The sequence below is a fragment of the Gopherus flavomarginatus genome, chromosome 1, assembly GCF_025201925.1.
Source record: "Gopherus flavomarginatus isolate rGopFla2 chromosome 1, rGopFla2.mat.asm, whole genome shotgun sequence".
Classification (NCBI taxonomy): Eukaryota; Metazoa; Chordata; order Testudines; family Testudinidae; genus Gopherus; species Gopherus flavomarginatus.
The window spans coordinates 181,147,948-181,164,477 of NC_066617.1; the positions used below are offsets into that span (position 1 = coordinate 181,147,948).

Below are 16,530 nucleotides of genomic sequence, written 5' to 3' on the forward strand. Positions count from 1 at the left end.
ACATTGGGACAGGGGATGGGGGGCAATAGATGCCTATATAAGGACATTTTTTATATTTTTTTAAAAAGCCCCCCAAAATTGGGACTGTTCCTCTAAAATAGGGACATCTGGTTACCCTAGAGAGGAAGCACTTACTAGCGTGGGAAGGGCAGAACAGAGTTGCTTGTGGACTTATTGTGTGGAGCAGGATCTATCCTTTCAGTCTGCCCAGTAGGACATTGGGTCACAGATAAGGATTAGCAGGTGAGAGTAAGTTTGAAATTCATGGGGCTTATTTCCAATGAACTTTGGAAATGCAAGAAACCAATAGAGTCCAGTGCACTGCAATGAATGAGTAACATAATTCCCAAGGCTGATATTAATCACTCATCAGAACTACTTCTGCAGGAGCCCTAAATGTAAAAATAGTTGCAGCATGGCTTCCCTTTCCTTGGGGAGTCTTACACAAATTCAGTTACTGTGCTGCAGTGTGAGCAAAGATGTGTGCTGTACTTAGCACTCAGGTGGCTCTCAGCTGCTGAAGGCCATGTAAATAGTTTTGGGAATGAAGTCCAACACCTGTCAGAATTCAGAAATTTTCTTCCTGTCTCAGACTGAAATTCACTATCTGTTTCAGGTGTCTACATATAAATCATAAAAGGAAGCGTGAGCAAGATAAATGTGCATACAGGATTCATGTGGGAAAATCCATGGGATACTATTTTAATTATTCAATAATTATAACCCAAAGTTTCCAGTCTTACAATTGGTCAATAATATTTAAGAATGAAAACCTATTACTTAACATCCTGAATGTTCAAAACAAAAATCCCTCCTTAAAACTAAACCATCCCAAACACTTCAATAAGAAGACAGTGAAAATTAGTGATACCTACAATTTTTTCCTCTGGGCATTGTAGTATTCAGGTTGTGCTTTAAAAAAACAAACCCAAACAGTATGGGATCTGTTCTGAGAACCTGGCCTGCTAATAATTGAATAATTTTCATAGTGGTTGTCCAAAATGTGGCGGAGAACATTGACTGTTAAATCTGATCTGATTTTAATTGATATTTGTCCATATTTTTTTGTCATTGGAGATAGAACTCCCCTGAGGCTAATACAGGAGTTGAAGTAAAAGGTAGAGGCTATTTTTTTTAACTTGCACCTTATCCTGACTCTTTGGTTTGTAAATTAAACTTCCTTAGTTCTACTTACACCTGCTGTCCCCATGTGAAAGGGAATTAAGTCTGTCAGTCTAGCTAGTTATCGCACTCATTGCTTTTGAATTGGGACTAATGTTTCTAAGATGCCCTATCTTCCCAGGCTGTCAGATGGTTACACAGGAATTCATAATTCAAGACAGAGGCTTGATTTCTTACTGCCCAGATGAGAGGATGCAAGTGTTGCACATGGAATTCATCTAGTCTTAGTGTTAGGGAGTGTCTTGCTTTGTCTGTGAGTGTCTAACATGCCATCGAACCAATCCAGAGTACTGTGGATGGCATTTGGAGGGAGTGATGTGTAATTCTTCCCCTTTACAAAGGTATACTAGAGTTTTATTGTAGAAAACACTAAGCCCAATGATGCTTTCATTGGCACTTGATGCCTTGCACCAGAGATGAATAGTGCAATGAAAGCATTGTATAAATAAAGGCAAAGCAATATTATCATACAACATACTTAAGGCTTGCAGTGTTCATGAAGGCTGGTAAATGTGGATTTAGGTGCCTTGTTCCTTGAATACTGACCTCCTTGGATTATAACAATATTGATCCATTATTTTGAACACTTTACTTCAGTTATTCATAATGGAGTTTAGGCTGGAGAAGTAATGAGGACAAACAAAAATAGTTTTCCATTTTTTACATTCCCTGTGTTGTCGTTCTTATAGTATGTTATGTCTTCCAGTTACAGAAACAGGATAGCTATGATTTTTAACTACACGTACTGCTTCCTGGTAAGATATGATCAGATAAATTTATTTTACACCAATAAAATAATTCTAAAAGTTCAGTTAGTGGTTCTTACAATATATTTTTCTTGGCAGATCAGCCTACTGTATCTAGTAAAAATAGTGCAGAGTCATGAAAGTTATGAATATTAAATACTCTGTTATCTTTGTATATCTGCTTGACATTTTCTCTGGTATTGAGTATTTGCTATGGAGGCATAAGCAAAGCTATTTGGAAGACTCTCTATTTCAGGGGAAGTAGCAGAAGCTTATGCAGGGAGAAGATTGGAGCAATGCTATTGTGTATGTCTCAATGAGTGCATGGTATCTATTCTGCCCTTCTCATGGGATTAAGAACTGGGGAGTTAGACAAGGTGAGTTCTCAATTAAGATGGAGAAGTGAGGTGAATTAATAAAGACAAAAGGATTTTATAAAAAATGGATTTGAGCTGGAAGGTAATGCTTCTGAATAATACACACTTTTGGAAAGGAGCCTCAGAGTCAAGTGGAGACAGGGAGAAATAATTGATCAAAAAAGGAAATGATAGCACTTAACCAGCATACACCTTGCACAGAGTAATCTCGACCTGCCAGCCACCCAGAATGCTAATAGCAAGTCACTTGGGAAGGCATCCAGATGGCAGAAGAGCATATGATTTGTGTAAAGCAATTTGGAAGCTATTTCTTTTGGATGCTGATGCAGCCATCAAAACAAGCATTAACTATAATGTTAATTTTTCATTTAAGGGACACCTGTTGAATGGTTTTAGTAATTGCAACAGTCATTTTACAATTTGTATTGCAGTCTGGGAAGTTTTTCTCTGATGAGAGAGGCAACAGTGATGTTTTTAGTTCATGAAATTTGTTTCCTGTGTCCTGATCAAACACATTTCTCCTCTTATTTTAAGCCAGTGTTCAGAGCTGGCAACAGTGGATTCCGTTTTGCCAAAATTTCTCTGGCAAGGAGGGAAAAATTGGGAGAAGTGGCTTGTAGTCTCTCAGCGTCTGTCTCAGATCCAGGAGAGTAAGGGAAGAAATGTGAATAGTAAATGCTCAAAGATCACAATAACCCATTCACAAGCCTGAGTAACATTTCCACGTCATGAACCTAAAAATGATTCTTATACAGGGATGGACACAAGGTTAATAGCACCCATATATCATACTGTGATGCAGACACCTCAAAGAAAAATAAAATACCCCTGCACCCTCCTCTCACATCCAAGAATTCCATCCTGCCTGATTTTTCTCACATCTGTGGTGGTTCTTCAAGATGGCACTCTCTAGTTGGGAGGGCTACATCAGAAACTGGAGCAGCTGCCCCCTCTACCCAAGACTGGATAACAGCATGCTGCATACCAAGGCTCCTGCCTCACTCACTCTCTTCACATTAACCAGGACCTTTGGACTTTGGTGCTCCTTATTTGCCAATGGCTTGGTTAAGGAGAGAGTGCCACAGAAGCAACTGACATAGCTTTCCCCACCTCCCATTTGTGCAGTGCAGTGCTTCCAGATTGGCTAGATCAAGACTACTGAACACAAAAGTTAACCTCTGCACAATGTCCATCTTCTTCCTCACATTGTGATTGGGAATTTAAGATGAAGTGCTTTTGTGTTTGTCTTTGGCAAACTGAGGAATTCCTGGCCACCTCTCATCCAGCAGAGCATCACCTCTACCCGAAACTCGTGATCTTCAGTTGCAGATGAGCAACAATGCGAAAAGGTTTTCTTTTCTATATTATGAAAATGAAGGAAATAATTCTAAAAGATGCTTTAGAAAATATTTGGATTTCAGTAAGAAATTGCACAGTGTCCCCTAAATCAGTAAATATGTTTCTACCCAAAGTTACCTAATATGATCTGCTGAATCATAAAGTGCTCTAATTAGCCTGCAGCAGCATGTAGAACAGGAGAAATTGTGTATGAAGCCAATATGTCAAGCTATGTTCTGATTTAGCAGATGATGGTCAATTTATCTTTTTGCCAAAAATAAATGAGGACGGATATCAGATTCCGTTTTCATAATTATGCAGTTGAAGTGGTTTTCTAATCTGTCCAAGCAGATAAGCTGCATGCAAACAGTTGTATTACAGTCACTTAAATTTTGTAAAGATTTGGTGTTTTAGAGCTTTCTGTAACTTTTTTTTGCCCAGGTATGTGATGGGGCTAACATGATGGGAATAACATTTAGGAGAAAAGACCATCTTTTCTGTATACTGTGTGTGGACTGTTCTGGACACTAAATCTTATTCTTGACAACACTTGTCACTCTTCTTCAGCAGTAGGATTTGATTATGTACCAGATTTATATACAGCCTCTTCAATGTCTGTGGTACATACAAGGCAACTGAAAGAGACACAAATGTACATCTTACAGTAAGCCCATGGGAGTGAGGGAGTGGAGGGGAATATCACAAATGAGCAGCAAAGGGCCTTTTTCATGCTCCATGGGAAGATCAGGGCCATAGAGATGGAAGACTCAGATGTACTTATACTTTATCCTTGTTACCTCTCTCACTTTGACCACAAAAATATACCTATTGCTAAGAGCTTCTTAAATGTTATGATGAGATTCAGCTCTCTTTATTAAGTGTGTTCCTGCTTTGACTTCCTACTAGAATTTACAACCTACTTCAGACTGAGGAACTTAATGCTGAACATTGTTGGCTGTTTTGTGGAAGTCAAAACTGTATCACACTTGTAAATAAAAGGAAATATAAAGTTAAGAGTGGTGGGAACCATTTGAGTGGAACTAAGTAAGTACTCAGTCTAGCTTGGTTAGTTTGAATAGTATTTGCAACAAATGTTCGTGTCTAAACTGTCAATAATCATCTCAACTTTTTTTTGTTTTATCTGGATATCTTCAGACTTTATCAGGTCGCTCTTTTAGGGTGGTTTTTTCCCACTCCAAGCCTGGCTTTCTGGGAGAGAACATGTGGAAAATCAAACTGCATGGTATTTCTTTTATGTCCCTGATAGGCTCAGCCTATTTCCTTTGCTAAGGAAGATTGACCAGCTCAGCTGAAGCTATTTCCATGCAGTTTCTCAGAGGATGAAGATGTATTTTAGCTGAGTTTTCTGATTAAGTTATAGAAGTTATAATTTTTATCCTACTCTTTATATTGCTGGCAATGCCCTAAATATTCCAACATTTTGTATTTCCCAAGTGTTTTGGAAACTCTCATTGTTTAGTTTGTCTTGCAGATAATTTCCCTTTTTAGAAGTAGGTTAACTTCCCTGAGATCAGAGTTTCATTGTTGAAGCAGAGCTGAGGTTTGGTCCAACTTTCAATTCTAATTCTAGAGAATTTGGTGTGGTAGGATCACAACAAAATTTTCCGATGGGAAAATTGGGTTTATGTGAACGTAAATCTTTCTGAACTTCCTGGCATGCCAAACAATGTGAACAGAATTTACATACACATTCATGAATCACGTTCAAATCAAACTCAGAATAGCTTATACAGAAGCTTATTCATACGAACTATGCACTAAAAAAGAACGGGAATCTCTTAATGAAAATACAGGATACAAAGACAGATGGAGGGGTCTTGCCACAATGGCTTTGAGGGGTGAGGCAACCAAGCAGATTAATGCAGATGAAGTCATTACCAGATCTGCGCAATTAACATGCTGATGCATAGATCTCTTGCTTCCATCTGCCAGCATGGCAGACTGTTCACTACTGTAAAATTCTCCTGATCTGACAGCTCAGGTTTCTTTGCTCCCTAATTCCTCTAGAGCATTATTTACACTCATTTTAAAATGGGCCCCATTGTACCAAAATTAACCCCCTAGCAATGTGCAGTGCCCTTGTTCCTTAGAAAAGGCATTTTGGGCTTTAATATGTAGTAAACACCTTAGAACAAAACTAGCCAATGCTTTGAATGTGGTCCCTCCTTGCCTGTTAGGAAATAATCATTTTTATGAATATAATATCTGTGGTGTGTTCTGTGCAGTTATTTCAAGGGTTTGTACTCTTTCGTTTGTGGAACCCCCACTCCACAGATCAACAGCAGTGCTGTGAAGGTTGGCACTACCCAGGGAGCCTGGATTGGCTAAAGGATGAACAGACACTGAAACCCTGGCCTCTCCATCCTCACAGCGCTGACTGGTTAGAGAGCTGGCAGGAAAGCTCTCCTGCCTATTACCTGCTGCCAGCTCGCTTCTGGCTAGAGCACTCCTAAAGGAAGTGTTTTGTGGATTCTAAACCATTCATAAACAATGTACTTTATGTAATAAAGGGAATAGGGTGGTAATGGTTACCCATGTAACCCTTCTGCTAGGTGTTGAGAGCAGCAAAGATGGCTGGGTTCAATTTTCCAGTTGTTTCCTTAAAGACTTACCATATATACTCGTTCATAAGCTGAATATTTTTGGTAAAAAAGTGATGCATCAAAGAGCGGGGGTTGGCTTATAAATGGGTCTACACCAAAACTTGATGATTTTAAACTCTATGGAATCATTGAATTGAATATCTAATACATTGTCATTTTGTTTACCTGGAACGTCTGCAGGCATGGAGCCCCTCAGCTCCCTGTTTGCCGTTCCCAGCCAATGGGAGCTGCGGGAAGTGATGTGCCTCTTCCCGCAGCTCCTATTGGCTGGGAACAGCAAACCATGATTGCTGGGAGCTGAGGGGCTCCGTGCCCATGAACGCTCCAGGTAAACAAAATGTCCAGGCCCGCTAGAGGCTTACCCTAATGGGCCAGAAGCCAAAGTTTGCCCACCCCTGAAATATAGAGTCGGCTTATGAAAGGGTCATACAGTTTTTGTTGTTTTTACTTAACAATCTTGGGGAGGTCAGCTTGTAAATGAACATGCTAATGAATGTGTATATATGGTAATTAACACTGGCTAGAGCTTCCACCCAGAAACCTGGGAAACTGTGCCATCCTGAGTGCCTTGGATAGGTGCTACTTCCCCACTTAGTCCAAGGATTAAAGCAAAGAACACTAGGGGGTGGGGGAGGGAAAGGAAGGGAGAACAGAATGAACTTGGGGGGGAAAAACAACAATTAGTAGAAGTAAGAATGACCAATTCTATGAGGCGAGACTGCTTCCCACCCCCGCCCCCATGCCCAGGTACCTTAACCATAGACCCAACCTCAGTTCCCCTGGCAATTGAGTGTCTGATGTGGTCCAGCCACCTTCCTCTTCCCCAGCTCCCCGCTCACAGTTAGCTGTCCTGGACTGCTTTGGGGGCTCTACCACCTGGCTCAGCTGGGGTGATTTCAGCTTTAACTTCTGGCAGGGAGGCCTGCACCAGAGTCCTTTAGTTGGACTGCTGGTCTCTCTGGGTAGGTCTGTACTGCAGTTAGACACCCACGACTGGCCCATGTCAGCTGGCTTGGGCTTGGGCTGCGGGCTGTTAAATTGCAGTGCAGACTTCTGGGCTCAAGGAATCTCCAGCCTCGCAGGATCCTAGACATACTCTGTGGTTTCAGCCAAAGTTGCCTCTAGCTACTCTCATCCACGGCTGCTCTGTGCCATCAATCACCCCAAAGCTGCTACTGTCACTCTGCACTGTCTCTTGCCTCCAAGCCACCTTTAGCTCTGCCCCTCCACTGTTCTGTAGCAGTCTCAGCTCAGCTCAGCTCTTCTGTGATGGTTCAGTGGTAGGCTGGACCCTTAACAGAGTCCTCACCACCAGAGGGGGGCTTCCAGCAGAAGGTAGGAGCCTCTTTCTCCCTCCCTCTTCTCAGCTTTCACTAAGCTCCCTCACCCAACTGTGCCTAACAGCAATCTCAGTCAGCAAAAACTAGGCAGGCCATTCAGCTGGTTTTAAACCAGACAATCCTGCTTTTTGAAGGTTCGTCCCCTGCCTGGTACTGAGACTGAACCAGATGCCATTTTGAAAAGCACCCTGCTCCACCCCCCGTAGGCATGACCTTGCATGCACAGTGCATGTGAGGTCACCCTGGTGGCATCACATAGGTGAGGGCAGACCCACACCATTTTTTGATATACCAAATTGTCTGGTATGCCAGAAACCTGTGTGTGGGCTCCTTAGTTTGAACCAAGGCACATTTGATGTCTGTATGTATTTCCCACAAAGGTCAATAGCATTTCATTGCCTCCAAACTCAAAATTTACTGTGCTGTAATCAAAATGCCTCCAAGTGTCCCATTCAGTCACTTCCCCTTGTTTTCCAATGGATGCTAGCAGAGAGCTCCTTTTCCTGCATCTCTGCAGTTCTTAAGCTGCTCTGGGCTGCTCTTCTCCAACTTCACCAACAGGTGACAACAGAGAGCACTTTGCTTCAGGCCACAGGGCCTACACTCTATGGAGCTGCCCCACCCAGCCTCTGAACTTACTCCTACATATTGCATGACATGAATTGCAAAGTAAGCTCTCAGGATCCATAAAGCGCAGCTTCATAAAACAGTTGTTTGTACTGTCGAAAAATTATTTTCCATCTGGAAGCTTTCAATCGGGGGGCAGGTAGCTCAGTGGTTTGAACATTGGCCTGCTAAACCCAGGGTTGTGAGTTCAATCCTTGAGGGGGCCACTTAGGGATCTGAGGCAAAAATTGGTTCTGCTAGTGAAGGCAGGGGGGGACTGGACTCAATAACCTTTCAAAGTCCCTTCCAGTTCTAGGAGATTGGTATATCTCCTATTATTATTATTTATTATTATAACCAGACTAGGTGCCCAAATGCTTGGGATTCACAGGGTGCCATGTAGTCAATGGGGTGCCAGCTGCTGACTCAGCTGCAGCCATTACTCCTGTAGAAGCAAGTAGCATTAAAGTGATTGATTACAGCCACTGTAGTTTAATAGCTGGATTGGCAGAACTCCACCATAATGATATTGTCTTCCATCAATGTACATAAGAAATGAATGGTTAAAGTGCGAAGTATGAAGGACAAAATTATCTTATGTTTTAAAGTACACAGCTGGCATACTTTTAAACTTTTTTTTTAAAACAAGTTAGGGGCAGGATGAGGGTCAGACTGCTCTTGATTGCTTTATAGGTTTCTTTGGAAGCCATCCTGTTCCTAAATAGAGATTTTCCCCCTGCATATAAGCATGATGGAATAGAAGCATCTGAAGGGAAATGCATGAAATAGTTAAAGCCTTTAAACATGGTCAGTGTGAACTAGTTGTTTCCAGAGGTCTGAGCAGAAGCAGTCTGAACTGTCTGTTCATGCGGTAGTGAAAGTACTGTTCCATCTCTCCAATTTATTCCTGAGGGCTGGCTTCCCCTTACGTTGTATCAGAACTTGTATTAAACCAAAAAGGGAGCAATTATTTTTTCCAAGGCACTTGGATTTGAAAAGAAGCCTTGTAGGAAAATAGCTTCTGGTTAAGCAAACTTTTTGAATGTTTTTTCATCACAAGGCTAGAGTGTGAGCTCTTAACCTGTTGGCTATGGTTTTTCTCCCCATGGCAAGCCCTACAACTCTGCAGATGTATAATACTTTTGCAGAAGAGGAAAGGATTGTAGATACATTTGAGAAAGGAGTATCTCAGGTACTTAGATGGCCCCCATTGTTATTGTATAGTAACACCTCACTTAAAGTTGCATTTTTCAGGAACTTAACTACAACTTGAAGTGAAATGATGTTAAGCAAACCCAATTTCCCCATAAGAATTAATGTAAATGAGAGGCTTAGGTTCCAGGATAAATTTTTTTTGCCATACAGTACAGTACTATAGTTGGGAGGTGTCCCTGCCTTACCCCACACAGGCATAGCCCACTGGCAATGCAGACAATGAGGCAGGGAAGGAGGCTGAAGGTGCTGTAGACTAGGAGAAGCACATTGCGCAGCAGCAGCAGCTTCCCCTACTCTGCAAGCATCGGGGCGGGGGGCTCAACCCTCGGCCTGCCCACACCACGCCTTACCCCAAGCCCCCACCCTTAACCTGCCTTTTCTTCCCCACCTTTTACTCCACACACCACATCCTCGCTCGCCCCGCCTCCTGCCCGTGTCAATCGGCTCTTTTGTGGTGTTTGGGAGGCAGGGGAGGGACGAGGAGCCTGTGCGCCGAATCCTCAGTCCTCCCACCTCCCTCCTGAACACCGCAAGCCATCTCATTGCCGTGGGTGGGAGGAGGGGGAAGGCTCTGATCCACGGGGTCTGCCAGCAGGCAGGAGGTGCTGGGGGGCTGCTAGCTGTGGACAAAGCAGTCAGCCAAACAACGTTATAGTGAAGTATTGCACAACTTTAAATGGAGCATGTTCTGTAATTGAGCAGGGATGTAAGATCGAAACAACATTAAGTGGGGAGTTACTATAACTGTGACATTTGCCTTTTTAGTTCATAACCAAGAACCATTCAGGCCAGCTGATATGTATCTAAGGAGAATAAACTCAGTCTTAAGGGTCTATTCTGGAAGTTGTGTTGCACTTTTTCTCCAACCAGCCTGACTCCTTATGTTATCTAAACAACATGTAATAAGAGGTTTCCTATTTCCTAATTTGCAGGATAGTCACAATATTGGTGGGTCTCTCCTTTATCTTGAAAGGCTGGTTTCCCAAAATATTTATAAACATTCAGTTAAATTCAGATAAGTGAAGTAGTTCTTCATGGATTTGCTGTCATGTGTGCATTACAATTAGGGTGCCATTTTTGTAGTTGTTGTCAAGGACTCATTTCTGACAGTTTGAGACATGTGAAAACCATCTGGTCCAGAGAGATCAGAATCTGACTCATACTGTGTTTAAAGTGAGGAAGACGGGTACTAGATTGCCAAATCAGACTAAGTATTAATCTGACCTGGTTAAAAAAAACAATGTGAAAAGATTATTAGTTTGAAGTGACTCACTACACACTACAATTATGCTTCTTAAAAATGATATATAGAAAGCATTAAAGATGAGTCAAAACAAACACTTGGTCTTCCAGTTTCCTGAAATATTTTTATTTTGTCCTAAAATATATGAGGGGGAGGGGAAAAGTTCATTTATCTTTTTGCATGGTGTCTCTATATTGCATATACCACTGTTTAGTTTAAAATGATGTCAAATATATTAGGCAAATTCTCTGGTCTATAAAATGGCCTAAAGCTTGCCCTTGATGGGGTGGATCTGGACAATGGAGGATTCCTTTCACATGCCAGCTCCCTCCTGGTTTAGCTAAAGCATTTTTCTGCCCCAGCAATCCCAGTCTGCTGGAATGGTTTAATGGCAGCTTTTAGGCTACATTGATTTATGCTGGAAGACTAGGTCTGTGTTGAGACAGATGATCTGAGGCAGTGGCTCTCGACCTTTTCAGACTACTGTGCCCCTTTCAGGAGGCTGATTTGTCTTGCCTACCCCAAGTTTCACCTAACTTAAAAACTACTTACTTACAAAATGAGACCTAAAAATACCAAACAGTGTCACAGCAATTGTTACTGAGAAATTGCTCACTTTTTCCTTTTTACCATAGATTTATAAAATAAATCAGTTGGAATGAAAAAAAAAATATATATATACAATATAGAACTTACATTTCAGTGTCTAGTATATAAAGCAGTATAAACAGGTCATTGTCTGTATGAAATTTTATTTTGTGTTGACTTCACTAGTGCTTTTTATGTAGCCTGTTGTAAAACTAGGCAAATATCTAGATGTGCTGATGTACCCACTGGAAGATGCCCGAGTACCTCCAGGGGTATGCGTACCCCTGGTTGAGAACTGATTTTAGGTCCTCAAAAGTGTACTAAAGCCCATCTTGGCTCTTGCACCAACCACAGTTCAATTGGACCAGAGGCCTCATGTGAAAGATGATACAAATAAAGGCGGAAAGGCGTATAATTAGAATAAAGTAAAAATAAAGTATGGATTCATCCTTTTTGAGGTCTGGTGAAGTTTCCAGTGCTCCTCCTTATTTTTATTTTTTGAGCTCTTTATGCACCTTGACTCCAGGTGGGAGAGGAAATAGAAGTGTCAACATTTTATCATTAGTGACTTCCCTGGAAGCAGAAAGGGTACCAGAAAGCTGAAAAGAGTTTCTTATGAGACTTCTAGCCCAGTTCCACAGATGCAAGAGATTTGGATAAGGTAGAAGTAAAAACATCTACAGTTTGGAGTGCTTTTTCTAACAGAATCTTTGGCAGTTCTCCCTTTCTAGTAAGAATAAAGTCTGTGGACCAGTTTCAACCCTGGTATAAGCAGCTGTGACATTCAGTTGCCCTTAAGCACAACATCTGAAAGAGAGAGGGGAAAAAATGTGTGAATGGAATAGCAAAGACTACAGTGATCTGGGAGGATTTTTTTAAATTGATTCATCAAATATACCACACTGTTTTGTCTGTCACACAAGTGTCAGCTAAAATAGAAGCAGAGGGAAATGGGGCCAATTAAGTTGAAATATCATTTCAGGGGAAACCCCAGCTCCAATGCCAAAGGCATTTAAGACAAAGACTTAGTGATCAAGAATCTGAAGTGTGGGCTACACCTGAAACTTAAGGCAACCTAGCTATAATGCCCAGAGCTGTGAAAATGTCACACCCAGTGCCATGTGGTTAGATTGACCTAACCCTCATTGTACACTCTGCTAGGTTGATGGAGGTATTCTAAGTACTGCCTTTCGAGGGGGGTGGACTTCCTATAGCGGCAGAGAACCCCCTTCTGTCTCTGAAATAAGCGTCTACACTAGGGCTGTCAATCAGTCACAGTTAACTCATGTGATTAACTTAAAAAATTATCACAATTTAAAAAAAATCATGATTGCAGTTTTAATCCATTGAAATTTATTAAATATTTTTGGATTTTTTTCTACATTTTCAAATATATTGATTTCAGTTACAACACAGAATACAAAGTATACACTGCTCACTTAATATTTTGTAATAAAAATAATATATGCACTGAAAATGATAAAAGAAATAGTATTTTTCAGTTCACCTCATGCAAGTCCTGTAGTGCAATCCGCTTATTGTGAAAATGCAACTTGCAGAGGTAGATTTTTTTTGTTACATAACTGCACTCAAAAACAAAACAACACAAAACTTTAGAGCCTACAAGTCCACTCAGCCTACTTGTTCAGCCAATTGCTAAGAAAAACAAGTTTGTTTACATTTACGGGAGATAATGCTGCCCACTTCTTATTTACAATGTCACTAGAAAGTGAGAACAGGTGTTTGCATGGGACTTTTGTAGCCGTCGTTGCAAGGTATTTATGTGCCAGATATGCGAAACATTTGTATGCCCCTTCATGCTTCGGCCACCATTCTAGAGGACATGCTTCCATGCTGATAACGCTTATTAAAAAAAATAATGCATTAATTAAATTTGTGACTGAACTCCTTGGGGGAGAATTGTGTGTCTCTGGCTCTGTTTTACCTGCATTCTGCTATATATTTCATGTTATAGTAGTCTCGGATGATGACTCAGCAGACGTTCATTTTAAGAACATTTTCGCTGCAGATTTGACAAAATGCAAAGAAGGTACCAATGTAAGATTTATAAAGATAGCTACAGCAGTCAAACCAAGGTTTAAGAATCTGAACTGCCTTCCAAAATCCCAGAGGGACAAGGTGTGGAGCATGCTTTCAGAAGTCTTAAAAGAGCAACACTCTGATGCAGAAACTCCAGAACCCAAACCACCAAAAAAGAAAATCAGCCTTCTGCAGTACTAGTCTCAGGGTCAAATTAAAACTTCCAGAGGAAAAAGCTGCCCGAGATGGGGAGACAAGGGTCAAGAGGTATCTCATATGAGGAGTGGCATTTGAGGATACTGTTCATACTGATGTCAGGAGCAGGTATGATATCTACATAGGTGCTGATGGAAGTATGCTCACCGGTAGTCCTTCTGATATGGTCACTCTACTATAGTTAAGATTAAGACCAGCCTTCTGTTTAAAAACTCAGCTTTTCTAAGTGCTCTAAAATCTACAAAGAACCTAAAGTACAAAATTGGGCCTATTTCTCCACGCTTACACTGTCAAAGGTGGCTGTTTTCCTTTGAGGAAATGTACTCTACTGTATTCAGATTACTCAGGAGGTGCTGGAACAGTTTTCTGAAGAGAGAATTAAACTACACAAGCAAGTGCTTGCTAGGAGTGGGAGGGTAATTAGCAGTGGAGAGGGTGAGGGATCATTAGCACCTTACAGGGGTGCTTCACACCATCATTGACAGAAAACTTTCAAAATTCTGACGTTCTTTGCCCTTTTTAGAAAATTTTCATCTCCCCTACTGTCCCTTCCGCCTCCCCCAAACAAATGTGAGTTTTGGTTTTGTGAGGTTGTTTTTTTCAACCAGTGATCAAACTTGTTTGAAAATTCAAATTTTTGACTAACTTTCTCCATTTTTCAACCAACACTACTCAGCATCTTGCAAAATCAGGCCCCCATTTCGGGTCTGATCCTGAATGGGATTCTGCTCAAAAGGGTAGAGTCTGTGGAAATGTTTATAGGTAAGCCATATTCCTGTATCAGAAGGGCAGCCGTGTTAGTCTGGATCTGTAAAAGCAAAAAGAGTCCTGTGGCACCGTATAGACTAACAGACGTATTGGAGCATGAGCTTTCATGGGTGAATACCCACTTTGTCATCATGCATATTCCTGTGTGATTTTTAGATAGCTGAAAAAGAGAGAGATTTCCAACTAACACTTGACAAGCTGGTTTCCAGTTTTTAATTTTTTTGTCAGCTCTGTTACTTTCTAATTTAAATAAAATCATAATTTTGTTAGGTGAAAATGAATTTCTTAATGTAACAATATATGTTAGTATGATTTTGAAACATTAGTAGAGTAGTTAGTCTGTTTTTATACAAAGTAGGAGTTTTAGCTTAAATTAAAAAAAAATCTGACATAAAGATGGGGTTAGAGAAACGTCCTGAAGAATGTTGGATCAGATTCTGATGTGATTCAATAAAGCTCTTTAAAATAAGTGAGGAAATCATTACAGTTGTGTTTTTCAGAAGAAAACAACACTGTATAGGAAATTAGCCTGTTAAAGAAATTAATGTTGGTGAAACAAGGCAATACTTTCCATTCTACCATGACCAGCAAATCCAATTATAAAAACTTGAAATGGTCATTCCTAATGTTCTGTAGAATTGTGACTGTGATACTTACTCACTGTTTAGGGGGCAGCTGTGCTCTTGGAATGTTCAGTATGTGTGAGGAAACCTTGCTTTTTTCCACCAAACAGGCCCCTGAAATCCTCACTATAGTCCAAATGACTTGTCTGAAATATTTTAGGCTGAAGAATTACTTTCTTCATGCATACCAATGACCTTGTCTTGACGTAATGGAGAGCTTCTTGTGTGGACACTGAAGTGATCTTCATGAATATAATATCTACCCCTAAAACACTTGGGAAGTTATCTCAGCTTGACTTCAAGGATTCTGATTCAAGGAATTTACAATTTCTGCTATTTTTGGCTGCTGTCAAAAGGCCAAAAGTGCTGCTTTTCCCGGGTTACTTCAGAGGGTTTGATTATTAAAGTGTTAGTCAGATCTGATACATAGGGAATAATCCTTTTATGAATCACAAGGACAGTCCCAATCTATTTCTAAACAGTGCTGAAGGAAGAAATTAGAAAGATTCATAAATGAAATTGCACATCATTAAACAGGTTAGGGAAAAAAAATCTTTGAAACAAGATGATTTGAGATATAGGGTGGGTGGAACGTTTTTAGAGCTATGGTTGATGATTAAAAATCTGCCAACCATTTTGACAAACATTTTCCAAAAAAGGGTGCTTGAAGTCAGGCCAAGTAGATATTTTAGATATCTAAATAACTGGCAATAAGTGGTCTGATTTTTCTTTTTTCAAAAGCGCTGTGCGCCCAGCAGCTCCCATTGATATCAATGGAAGTTTTGTCGCTTCCATCATTGGGATTAGATTCAGGCTCTTAAAGAGAGATTTTTAATTTAAGATCATCAAATCTCCAAGTGTGAAAAGTACTGTATAAATATTGGCACTGTTAATAAGCTGTTTTTCCTCCTGATCTGATAAGTAGAGAGGAGCAAATCCTTGGGGGAAAATTCAGGAGCTAGGTTTTTGGTGGTTTTCTTTTTCTTTTTTCTTTTTTTAACCTGAGAATGAATCTGTGGTGTTACATACATTATGTACTCTTCACAGTATTTAATCCAGCAACAAAGGAATTAAATATTTCTGAATCAGTTGCATGTGGGTTAATTGAGACACTGCTGTATTCTTATTGCCTAGAAATGCCTGTGGAACAAACAAATACTAATACATTGTTGCAACATAAGAATATTAAAAATGCTCATACCGGATCAGACCAATGGTTCATAAGCCAGTGTCCTGTCTTCCAACAGTGGCCAATGCCAGATGCTCCAGAGGGAATGAACAGAACAGGGCAGTCATCAAGTGATCCCTCCTCTGTCTTCCAATCCTACCAGCTGGCAGAATGTTCCATGCAAACATGCAGAGAAAAAGCTATGTGGAATAGTATACTGACAATGAACTTTGCTATGTAGAGAAAGCTACTAGAGAACTCCCTGGAAGATGGTTCTCTTGCTCTCTGAATTTCTTGAACTCCTGGACCTTTTCTTCATGTAATAAAAGCTGAAGATTGTGATAGGAAATTTTAAGTAAATGCTCTGTCCATTCTTCAATACACAGCTTCCAGTGATTAAGGAAATGTTTGTATTTAATATAATCAAAGATATACGTGATGGAAAATAACTATTAA

The 16,530-nt window shown here is 40.5% G+C and overlaps 1 protein-coding gene across 2 annotated transcripts in view; it reads left to right on the top strand.

Moving 5' to 3' along the window:
- The window catches only part of LOC127054830 (uncharacterized), a 296,455-nt gene that overhangs the window by 121,681 nt on the left and 158,244 nt on the right, over positions 1 to 16,530 (top strand). The window lies entirely within an intron of this gene.